Source organism: Sphaeramia orbicularis, chromosome 21 (assembly GCF_902148855.1).
Source record: "Sphaeramia orbicularis chromosome 21, fSphaOr1.1, whole genome shotgun sequence".
In the NCBI taxonomy this organism is placed as follows: Eukaryota; Metazoa; Chordata; class Actinopteri; order Kurtiformes; family Apogonidae; genus Sphaeramia; species Sphaeramia orbicularis.
The window spans coordinates 52,819,574-52,830,017 of record NC_043977.1 but is presented as its reverse complement, the minus strand read 5'-3'; the positions used below and the strand labels follow the sequence as shown (position 1 = coordinate 52,830,017).

General features: G+C 38.0%; 1 pseudogene; it reads left to right on the top strand.

Annotated features, from left to right (window-relative positions):
* Positions 1–2,312: 2,312 nt before the first annotated feature.
* On the top strand, positions 2,313–10,109 carry LOC115412076 (CAVP-target protein-like; annotated as a pseudogene).
* The last annotated feature ends 335 nt before the right edge of the window (positions 10,110–10,444 follow it).

The window sequence follows — 10,444 nt, the reverse complement described above, 5'->3', positions numbered from 1 at the left end:
ACAATTTTAACAATTTTCTGCCTGTTACTAAGTGGTTTTTTGTCTTGTAGAGCTGATCCATAATGCACATGTAGAAATGATAAGTTGAGGAATAATACTGTTAAAATTGCACTATTTTCTTAAGAAATTTCTTTTTTTTTTTTCAGGTTTATTCACTCTTTTTTGTTGGGATAGTTTAGAAAAGTAAATATTTTCATAATTTAATGGGTTTTTTACACTAAAACAAAGACAACAATTGGAGTTGTGATTATTTATAGGTTATTATGTTATTATTTTACTGGTCCGGCCCACTGCAGATCAAATTGGGTCGAATGTGGAACCTGAAAGAAAATGAGTTTGAGAACCCTGGATTAAACTGAACGTTTAGGTCAGAACCTATTGTTTTGTTTTTGGTTTGCACTGGTTTGCATTATTGAGGTCAAACTCAGCATGTCCAGCATTATTGTATCATCACATGTATGTATATTCAAGACATGTTTGCACACGTTACACACATGATCAAACACAGAAGGGTTTTGTCTACAGTTGCTTTACACATCCAGGTCTCAGTTGTTTCTTCTGTGTTTTAACTGGTGGGTTTTTGGTAATTATTTGAAATGATTACTAGTTCTATATGTTCTGTTGCTGTTGCTACCTGGATAGTGTTCCTCGGATGGGTCTGGTTCCTATGCAGAAAAGAAGTGAGTCAGAGAGGGAAGTGTTTGAAACCTGGAAAAAAAAAAAAACAAACAAAACATGCAAGCTCAGCATGAGAATGCAATGTTGCATTACCTTCTTAATGTCTGTGCAATATATTATTTCATACAAAATGAAGCTGAATCTGTTTATAAGCAGACAACAGGGTCAAAAAAAAAGAGGGAGGAAAAAGGCTCCATATTTTGTATTCCTGTGATTTGTGGGAATGTGTTGCAGTGCCTCAAGAGAGATATTAGACCCACAGAGAAATAGTTGTTAAAACCGACGACTCGCTCTTTATTTTCACTACATGAATGTGTCGGCTTTTCAGTGTGTTTGGCATTTGTTTATTTATTGAGTGACTGTAAATTGTTATCGCTTCTGCTTTTTATTTTGTGAAAGTTTGGCATTAACAAGGCATGATAGCTGCTGAGGCTATGACAAATAAAAAGGACATGTGACAATAAACTGGGTCATAAATCTATGACCCTGCTGTGGACTGGACTGGGTTCATTTCAGGTTCAGGTCTGGACCAAGGTTATAATTGTTCTCGATTTTTCATTATAGTTTAGTTTTATTAGTTTTGACTTTTTTTTTTCCTCTAATTCAGTTAGTTTTAATTTGTTTTTAGAGCAGGTTTGTTACTTTTTATTAGTTTGGATTTTTTTCTAAATGCTTAGTTTTAGTTTAGTTTTTAGTATTAATTTTAGTTTTGTCCTATTTTTAATCTTCCTCACCATCATATTCAAATAAATCCAGTGAGACATCAACATTCTTAAAATTGACAAAATTAATAAAATTAGTATTTATATTTATCTAAAACATGCAGTGGTGAAAATTAAATGTTTTTTTGTCAAATACTTTCATGGCTTTTTTAAAAAAGTGATTCTATGGGTTTGAGTGTTTGTGCCAGCAGCAAGTGACCAGGATGTTATACTGTATTCAATGTGAGAGAAAAATCATAGATTAATCGTGATGATTCATTAATCTTTGTTAACACGTGAATTTTTACAGCAATAATAATAATAATAATAATAATAATAATAATAATAATAAATAATATATATATATATATATATATATATATATATATAGACACAAAATTAGAAATGCAATTTGTACAATATGTACTAGACAACATATTATCAATATGATATTTAAAGAAATATACTGTACATAATAAGTGTGTAAAAATATGGCTGTGTGTAATTCTAATAATGTGGTTCTAAGTGGAGTTCAACAGTTTGATGGACACAGGCAGGAATGATTTTCTGTGTGGTTCAGTGGTGCATTCGGGGTTCATTTGTGGTACATTTGGGGTACATTTGTGGTACATTTGGGGTACAGTTGTGGTACATTGGGGGTACATTTGCAGGGTGTCCTTGTCTTTCAGTGCCTTCCTTCTAACAAGGCTGTTGTTCGGTGTGTTCACATGTCCACCACCCTCCACCCAACAACAACTTGAACAACCTTTAACTAAACCATTAAGCTGCTCCACACATTCCCCAGACTATCTGATATGGAGGCTATATAAGGAAGGGAAAACATGGAACATTTGTTGTGCATCTTCAATCAGTCTGGTCAAGCTGCATGTTTCCTGATTTCCAAAGAAGGAGAAGGAATGTCAGGCTGATCCGATGTTGGTCCTGAACCTTCAGGGCCTACGGGGCTCCTCCAGACCTCCAGATATAAAGAGTCCAGAGTTTTCAGTCTGCTGACTCTGGAGTCCATGCAGAAGTGAACCAAGGTAAGAAATACAAGAACGCCTTTTACATGTTCATTAACCCTCAATGCCTGAGTGTCTGGACCCTGCGCTTCTTCCATCAGTGGCTCAGAAATGACCCACCTTAAAATCAATGTAAGCAGTCTCAGTTTCAGCTGTGAAGAGAAGACTTCCAGTTGCAGGTTTGTTCAGTCCATAACACCTCCTTCCAGTCTTCAGTAGTCCACTGTGGTGTTTCATGGCCCAGCCAAGCCTCTTTTTCTTATTCTGAAGTCTCAGCAACGGCTTAGCTGCAACTCAACCCATCAAACCTGCAACTGTTCAGTCTTCTGTTTCACAGTATAAACTCAGACTTGCTTACTCCTCCACTATCTCTCTGTGCTTTCAGCTGTTGTCCTGTTCAGTCTCCTCTCACTCCCAGCTGTTGACTGTCAGAAACTTGTCTTCTGATTCTGTTGTGGCTTTGGCTCTGCCAGACCTCTTCCTGTCAGCTTTTCCTCCAGTTTCTGAGTGCCTTTGGATGGTTGAAGGAAACTGGACTGACTGACACCTGGACTTTCTTGGACATTTCTCTATAGGACACACCTACAGTTTTCAGTGTTTCTGATGGTCTGTCTCTCTTCTATCGTTAATTGCCTTTTCCTCTTTTCTATTTTTATAGTAACACACTACTTCTCTGCAGTACTATACAGTTCAAATAATGCTCACAACAGTATGGTACCAAAGTGTGTTCCAACACTCTTTTCTGCAGACACAGGGGGTTGGAAGGAATTCACAAACGTTGGGACACCTGGAGGAACTGGTAACACCGACTTTCCAGGCTTGAGCAACCCTCCATTGCTGCAGAACTGCTTTAAGTTGTTAACCCATTCTTGTTCACCTTTTTGTATAATTCTGAATGTACGTTATTTTTTCAGTTTGTTTAACCTTACCTTTTTTTTTTTTTTTTTAAACCTCTAGCAGGTCACCGCTTAACTTTGTACCATTTCAACCTGTTCATTGGACTGGAACTGACTGAATTTCAATACAAAACTGGAAAAATTGGGGTGTTCTAAAACTTTGACCAGTAATATATATATATATATATATATATATATATATATATATATATATATATATGTAGTATATATATATATATATATATATATATATATATATATATATATATATTATATATGTGTGTGTGTGTGTGTGTGTGTGTGTGTGTGTATTTATATCTGCTTCAAACTAGGTTTTTTTTGTTCTGTTTTTAGCTCAGTTTTGTTCTAAGATCAGACAATGGATGTTCTCAGTCACGTTCCATTAGATGTGAAAATATATTTACGGACTTTCTCAGAGAAAATTTTACTGCTGTGGTTTAATAAAGAACACTCAGTTATGATCACACTGTGTTAGTGTGTAAGGGCAGGTGGAAAAGTCGATCTGCGTTTTAACTATTAATAAATCATATGTCTGGGGAGAAGAAGGCAACGTAATCTGTCACTGCTTTCAATCTAATGCCTGAAATAGACAGAGGGGGGCGGCATTGGGCTGATTTTCCAGAGCACATGGACACGAACGCAACATTTTGAGCCTGAACTCTTTCTTTTTGCTGCAGAACACAAACCAGCAAAGTGTCTGCAGTAGCTTTACATAGACTGTACCGACCTCAGGAAATAGTCTAGTCCGGTTCTGATTTGAGCCTAACAGTCTGTTTTTAGACCAGCTCTAAATGTACAGTGTGATGAGATGACTTTTGCTATAATGTGGTGCTATATAAATAAAATGTGATTAATTGATTGATTGATTGATTTCTCCAGTGCTTACAGTGAAGTACTTTGCATAAAACACTGTTTAGCACTAGCTGAAAATGTCTGGACCAGGAAAAAATGCCCAAAAATCTGAAAAACTGAAGCTTAATTCTGTCTTGCAGTGACCTTTTAAGAAATGATCTGGAATTTAGTTTTTACATATACAGGATATTCTGTTTTTCACCCTTTGACCCATGAGCCCTGATCCAACTGTCAAAACTTGGTAAAAACACAATTAAAAGAAAAACCCTCAAGGAAAACGGGAATAAAAAATTAAAAAAAAAGCCCAAACCATCTGCTTTATGGTAAGTCACTACACTCACTCACTGCTCTGCGTTTTACCCCCCATTCCACAGGCGGTGGGGGGTGAACTGAGCATGCTCAGATGTCTATGGAAAGAACAAGGTCTATTTTATCAGCACTATCGGAAATTTTTCCCATTGAGCAAATTGTTGAATTTTTATGAATATTTAAAATAAATCCTACATTCAGAACGTTCACCACAGACATGTAAGGGGTTAAAGGGTTAACATGTCTTTCACTAAACAGCAGAATTTGACACCCTGACAATGACAACTCATTCTTAAATCCTACAAATCAATGTTCGATGTGGAGTCTAGTTTCAGAGACAGTTGTCTGCAGTCTCCCTGTAAGAGTTCTTCTAAATGTTGACCTCTGACCCCTGCAGATGTCCAAAGTGAAGGCCACACCTCCCCCTGGATTCACTCTGAACATCAATGACCCTCAGGTCCAGGAGGCCGCCATCCGGATCCAAGCCTCATACCGGGTCACAGGTGCTTCCACCGTTTGCGGAACAGTCTGATCAGAACCACCTCATCCAAAGGTCCAATCCTCCTCTGTTTGTGTTTCACATAAAGGTCCCGAAAGGAGCTCCGGGAGAAAGGGCCCCCAAAGATCCTGCAGGAGCTCAGAGACGTGGTTCTGGTGGAAGGCAGCGCCGCCAAGCTGGAGTGTAGAGTCAGCGCTTTCCCAGATCCGTTCATCGTCTGGTACAAAGACGGCAAAGAGCTGAAGGATGGGCCCAAATACCGCTACGTGTTTGAAGACCCAGATTTTGTGGCACTGGTGGTTCGAGACGGAGTTCTAGCTGATCTGGGAAAGTACACGGTCACCATTAAAAACCCGTTTGGACCGACGTCAGGATCTGCCTGTATCCTGGTAGAAGGTGTGTATGGAACCAGAACCGTTAGACTTCAGTGGACTGTCTTCCACTGATGCCACATCTGTGAATCACACATTCATTTGTACAAAGTGGTTGGACTGATTTCCTCTCGTTCAGGGGTCTCAAACATGCGGCCCGGGGTCCAAATGCAGCGCACCAAAGGTTCCAATCTGGCCTGTGGGATGAATTTACAAAGTGCAAAAATTCCACTTATTCATTTTAGTTCAGGTTCCACATACAGACCAATATGATCTGAAGTAAAATATCCCATAAACTCCATATTTCTTCTCAGTTTGATGTGAAGAAAATATTACATTATGTCTATAAAATAATGACAACTACAAATTTTGTCTTTTGTGTTAGTTCAAAAAAATAACAGTAAAAAAATATGAAAATATTTACATTTACTCACTATCCTGTAACCAATAAAATGTGAATAACCTGAACAAATATAAACAACCTGAAATGTCTAAGCAGTGGTTCTTAACCTTGTTGCGTACTGAACCCCACCAGTTCATATGCACATTCACCAAACCCTTCTTTATTAAAAAATACAATATGATTTTTTTCAAATTCAAGACACAGGTATATATTTTACTGGTGCACAAATGAACCGTGCATTAACATCACTGTGCTCAAAGAACAAAACCATACAGTGCATGAACTCACAACAAATTCATACCTTGTCACAAAGACATGACCTTTTTTAGTACTACCACACTGAAATGGTTTAATTTTTAACCTTATGTATTCCAATAATGAACTTATTGTATTTATGCTATTTATCATTTTTAACATTTTAACACACACCCATCACCTAATTTCCATCAGGCTATAATAATAATGAATATTTACTGCAGATCAGTGTGACTTTCTGCTGTTGCCTTTGAGAGACCATTCAGAAATGCGTGGCTTCACCTTGGCAGGTGCCACTCTCTTTCTCCGTCCGCGACGGTGCGTCGGTCGTCACATGATTGTAACTGACCAGTGCGGTGACCAGAAAATGTAAACAAACGCTACACATGGCTGCCTCTGTGGTTAACAGGAAGTAGCAAAAGTCATAACAACGATGTGGAAATAAGTCATCGTCAGACGAGTGGAAGAGATTATAAACACTTCCGGATGTGTTGTAGTGCTATAAGCAACAACAATACACCGCGTATATTGGATGTCAATTCAGAGAAAGAGTCTCCGAAGCCGTTGTTTACATACACCGGACCTAGCCCGACACACACACCTGACTAATGAGTCGAGTGTGTGTCTGGACCTCCGCCGAACCCCTGAGAATGACTCACCGAACCCCTAGGGTTCGATCGAACCCAGGTTAAGAACCACTGGTTTAAAGAAAATTAAGCACAATTTTAACAGTTTTGCTGCCTGTTACTAAGTGTTTAGTGTCTTTGTAGATCTGATCCAAATGCACATGTAAAAATGATGAGTTGAGGCAGATACTGTTACCTCCACCAGGAGGTATTGTGATCACTTGTGTGTTTGTTTGTTTGTTACAACTTTACAGGAAAACTATTACCACCATCTTTACCAAAATTGTACCCACAGATAGGCCTAGGCCCTGGATGAACCCATTAAATTTTGGGCCAAGTAGGCCAAAGTTCAAGGTCACAGCAAGGTCACAACATCTACAATTTTCCTATCTCTCATCATTGAGCAATTTCAAAAATTCATATAAATTCACAACGACTCTCCGATTAGCCTCTAATTGATCCACCTGTAGCTTAGACAATATCTTGTATCTGGCACAAAGTTGTCCACATCCACTGTGGAATGTGGACTCTGTGGACATTTACATGTAACTTTGAAAATCCCATTTACCAACACATTTTTCATTATAACTCAACAAATATTGAGTGGAATTTAATCTAATTTGACATAAACATGACTGGTACCAATCTGCAACTTGTTCTGCTGTATGGAACAACCTGGAAACTGTTTAATTTAAAAAGAAATAGTTCGATCCACACATGCACACCGTTCAGGGAGGTTTGCATTCTCTGAACACTTGTTACCTCCGCCAGGAGGTATTGCGATCGCTTTGCTTTGTGTGCGTGCGTGTTTGTTTTGTTTATTTGTTTGTTAGTTTGTTTGTTAGCAAGATAAGTCAAAAAGTTATGGATGGATTTCATGAAATTTTCATGAAATGTTTGATACTGGCACAAGGAAGAAATTATTAAATTTTGGTAGTGATCAGGGGTGGGGGGGGCATCCATAACTTTTTGACTTATCTTGCTAACAAACAAACAAACATGCACAGGAGGCAGATCTGTCTTGCGGAGGTCTGCGCTCTCTGAGTGCTTTTCTTGTTGAGATTGCACTTATTTTTCTTAAGCAATTTCAGTTTTTTCAGGGTTATTCATATCTTTTTTGTTTGGATAGTTTATAAAAGTAAGTATTTTCATAAGTTAATGGGGGTTTTTGCACTAAAACAAAGACAAAAAAATTTGGAGTTGTCATTATTTTTATTTATAGGTAATTATTTTACTGGTCCGCGGCGCACTGGAAATCAAATCGGGCTGAATGTGGAACCTGAAAGAAAATGAGTTTGAGAGCCCTGGTTTAGGTTGTTGTTGGTTTAGGATTTTACTGTCGTGGTTGTCCTTATGAAGTGGCCGATCAGTCTTACAGTCGTCTCTCTAACATTGGAACTGCTCTGGGTTTGACACCTTCTCCCTCTCCTTCGAACAGTCCTTATGTGATTGTCTGAAACAGAGGTTCCCAAACTATTAAACTCACGACCCCCAAAATAACGGTGCCAGAGGCTGGTGACCTCCACTATCCTGAAACATAAAATAAACATGCACACAGGACTCACGCAATCATACTGTAACATATTTGCCGCATTGCATTGTGGGTACTGGACATTTTAACTCATTGTATTGTGTTTTATGTGCAAAGGTTCAAGAGGGGTTTGTGTGTAATGTTATTTAGGTTAATGTGTCTGTTTTACAAACCTTTTTGGCCCTTCTATCTTTATTTTTATTTTAATTAATGTGACACCGTTAGTCAAACCTGTAGGCCCAACAAAGCCAAACCTGTTTGTCATTGGTTAGTTAATGGTCTTCTGATAAGACAGAAGCCTCTGCTGTGTCAAACTAAAAACTTGTCCTTTGTTATTACAAACTCATGTGTCACTAGTTCTCCTTTGGAATTGACAGTGCAATACTGATGCCTTAATCTGTCTTAAGTACTGAAGGGGTCACTGACAGAAGTTTCTGAAAATCAACTCACCACCCCCTGTTGGTGTCCCTCGACCCCCGCTTTGGGAACCCATGGTCTAATTTGACTGTTTTGTTCTTTTTTCATGATTTTTTTTTTTTTTATTCAATTCAACAATTTCAGTAAAGCCCTGTGAGGCGACTTTGTTGTGATACTGGGCTCTATAATAAAATTAATTTGAATTCCTGTTTAGTGTTGCCCCCTTGTTTTCCAGTTCCGGCTAAAGTTTCTAAAGGCCCCGACAACATCAAGGCCAAGAGGGGGACCACAGTGGTCCTGAAGGCGAGATCAGGGGGGAACCTCCTCCAGACGTGGCCTGGCTCAAAGATGGAGACGACATCGACGAAGACGACAGGTAGGACAATCTATCTATCTATCTATCTATCTATCTATCTATCTATCTATCTATCTATCTATCTATCTATCTATCTATCTATCTATCTATCTATCTACTATAGCTATCTATCTATCTATCTATCTATCTATCGATCTATCTATCCATTCATTCATCCACCCAGTTCACTCAGATGTGAAGACTAGAAGCACTAGGGTGTCCATGTGTGACCTACTCTGTGAAGTTCAGTGTGACTTTAACCCTTTCATGCATAGTGGTCACTCCAGTGGACAGTTATTCTACAGCTGTTCTCTTGTATATTCATAGGTTAATGTTGTTTTAGTTCCATATCAACAACACAGTGGGCACTTACGCTTCATCCCATACACTGACATGCATACTGTTACTGTAATTTTGCTGTTCTTGATAAACCTGATCTGTAGTAACATGCTTTAAATCAATTGCTAATTGTTATAACTATAATTAACAGTTTTCGTAATCAAAAAGGTTTTTTGTTTTTTTTTTGCATATTATCTCCATGAAGTTAGTAATAACTAGTATTAGAGTATGTTAAATGTACAAAAACATCAGATTATTGCATGAAAAATATTTTTGTTTCATAGTTTTTCTCTTACAACTCCTTTTCGAGTGCAGATGAATGATTTTGGAATTTTGAATTTGCATGTATTCTGTAAATGCTCGAAATAAACAAAACATATGAATGATTGAACAGTTTTCACACAGTATATGACGTTCCGATGATGGGTTTTAATACATGTTTCTTTGCCTCAAAAAATTAAATGCATGGTGTCCAGTTGAGTGGACGTGTTTGTAACTCCATGAAAAACAGGTTCATAAAAAAAAAAAAAAAAAAAAAAAAAAAAAAAAATCAATTGCATTGTTTTTTTATGCCTAAAGAGGAATACAAACACTCAGGAGAAAAATCTCGACTAAGGGTTTTATAATTCGTGCATGAAAGGGGTTAATATTAGTGACTCAGATGTTACAGATGATAACTGAACTTGTCTTTCAGGGTTTTCTTTGACGTCGGAGACACCAACACCATTCTGACCATTAAAAATGCAAAGGTGTCTGACGCTGGCAAGTATGAGGTGTTTGTGGAGAACAACCTGGGCACAGACCGAGTCCTTTGCTCGCGTTGATGTCCTCTGATGCAGACGTCCAAGTACGGAAGACGGCGCAACCACTCCACATCCACGTCCACATGCATGGGAGTCCACACAGTTCAGTCTGTTTTCACACCTGTACACAACTGAAAACTGGGCCACAAAAAATAAAACCATCTTTTAAAAAAAAAAAAAAAAAAAGAAATTGTGTGTGTGGATTTGTTTTTTAATAATCAAACGTCTAAATCCTGGCCCATGGGCCAAAGGGTCCAGTCTGGCTGGATTGGGTTTGGAAAGTGCAAGAGAATGAACCGTCAAGAAAATCAAACTCATTTTAGTTCCACTCAAAAATTGTACCAATATTCTTCCTGTTACTAAATG